Here is a 2612-nt window from a genome sequence, read left to right on the forward strand (position 1 = left end):
GTTTTTGTGTACTGGTTTCACAAAACACTATGTACCGTGTGAGGAGGAATAATCACCCGAAGGAGAACATGGGAATAACTGTCATCAGATTGAACCAGTATGTAAGATTTTTGTAAAACTGGTATGTATTTGAATATTTTGGCTAGATTGCGTAGTATTCAATATTCCGATAAACTAGATAAATCATGGCAAAAACACCAAATAGTATATGGAGAAACAAAACAGTCAGTCGTGATTCTGTAGTTCTTGTCTTTTTTTGGAGTCGCTATATTTAGGATTTCGCTACTAATCGAACATCTGAGTTTTTAGCATGGCAAAACAAACACTCGAGATGGCAAATTATGTTGCGCGAGGATGACAGTTTCATTTAACAAGCATGACAAATCCTTGGCAAGTTCAGTTCTTTGTCAGGGATTGCCATGCTTTAGTAAAGAAAGTTGTCATCCTGACGACAAAATGATTTGCCATAAAAAACATTCGAGTTGTCATGCTTAAAAATCTGACAACAGAAGCATTGATTGGATAGTAATGGATAAAATCTCTTCTGTTTGTATTTCTGTAGCATGAAATAAACAGGTGTGTCAATATGACACTCCAAGAATAGTATACCATTGTAAGAACAGGAGGCTGCGCTGGACGATGGCACAACCGGCGTCGGTGTAACCACATGTTTATTCACACTAATGGTTTGCTGTTATGGTGAAGGTAAAGCGGGACAAATTAAAGCAGGTAATTCATGACCAACAGTGAGTTACAAACAGCAGATCTTGCCTACTTCGGCCATGTTCCATTATCATCTTGCTTCCCACCTTCCGTAATCTCCCATGTCCATGTGAGTTAGTTACATCCAACTGGAATATTTCATCACCCAAATTCGTTTGGTTTTGGCTTCCATATGTTGCCAAGGGTTGAACTCATCTATAATAGGTTTGAACTTTCAGTTTCAATAATTTAAGTCAACTGATGTAAATGTCGGCAATGACATTAGTGTATATCATATCCATATCACGGATTACTAGACGTGCACATCTTATCCATACAATAATTTACAACAACATCGAGCCAGCATCTGGATATAGTTTAAATAAAATCAAAGGTCTCAGTTAGCACACGTACGAAGGCCTATGCTCCAATGTGATCTGATGATATTTATATTCTTGGTAATGATAAATTGCACTATATATACATAATCTTGGAGAGTTCATGTTTGTTTTTGCTTTGAAACGGAAAACGATAAGATAGGTGGGGGGGAGGGGGTCGGCTCACGGAAAGCTATCGCAAATCACATTTTTATGTACTGGTTTCACAAAAAACTGTGTACTGTGAGAGGAGGAATAATCACCAAATGGAGAACATGGGAATAACTGTCATCAGATTGAACTAGTATGTAAGATTTTTGTAATACTGGTACGTATCTGAATATTTTGGCTAGATTGCATAGTATTCCATATTTTGAACGTGATGCTTTATGATCCGATAAACTAGGTAAGGCATGGCAAAAACACCAAATAGTATATGGAGAAACAAAACAGTCAGTCATGTTTCTGTAGTTCTTGTCGTTTCCTGGAGTCGATATATTAAGGATTTCGCTACAAATCGAACGTCGGAGTTTTTAGCATGGCAAAACAAACACTCGAGATGGTAAATTATGTTGCGCGAGGATGACAGTTCCATTTAACAAGCATGAAAAATCCGTGTCAAGTTCAGTTTTTTGTCAGGGATTGCCATGCTTATTAAAGAAAATTGTCATCCTGATGACAAAATGATTTCCCATAAAAACATTTGATTTGTCATGTTTAAAAATCTGACAGCAGAAGCATTGATGTATATTACCAATTGATTGGATAGTAATGGATAAAATCTCTTCTGTTTGTATTTCGGTAGCATGAAATAAATAAGTGTGTCAATATGACACTCCAAGCATAGTATACCATTGTAAGAACAGGAGGTGGCGCTGGACGATTGCACAACCGGCGTCGGTGTAATGGCTCAGTGGAGGCGAGGATGGCGGTGCAGCCGTGCAGAATGTTGGGAGGCTGCGAAGGCGGAACCGCGGAAGACGAGGCAGTGGCGCAAAGCCTGCACCTATTCGACTGAGCTGGGCTGGCCGTATGAGACTTGAGTCATTTTTTTGGTTATATTTGAGTGGTTTGTAGAATGATAGAAATAGGTGGGCCGTCCCCGGCCGAAGCCAGCCAACGCCGCGTCCTGCGTGCTGGCCTTCATGGGCCATAGGCCCACTAACACTTGACAGCTTTTTGCAATAATTGTTTCTATTTTTCTTATTTACAGGTCATTTTCTTTTGTTTTATTTTTGTTGCAACACATGATTACATTTTGTATAAGTTACATGACTAATTGTTGCAGTAATCGGAAATGTGAACTAGAAATATGGACAATCTTTTAAAAAATGCATATGAGGTTTTCTATATTCTCGAACATTTTTGCGAAGCACATAAAAACTCGTCAATAAAAAAAATGGAAGTCTAGCTTTTTTTAAGGGAATAATATGGGGTTAAAAGTTCCCCAGGCCACGAGTTCGTGTCCATTGATTGGATAAGATGTAAACATATAGGAAGTGTGCATGCTCTTGAGAAGTATGTGTCTGGTCT

Source organism: Triticum dicoccoides, chromosome 7A, assembly GCF_002162155.2.
Source record: "Triticum dicoccoides isolate Atlit2015 ecotype Zavitan chromosome 7A, WEW_v2.0, whole genome shotgun sequence".
NCBI classification, from domain to species: Eukaryota; Viridiplantae; Streptophyta; class Magnoliopsida; order Poales; family Poaceae; genus Triticum; species Triticum dicoccoides.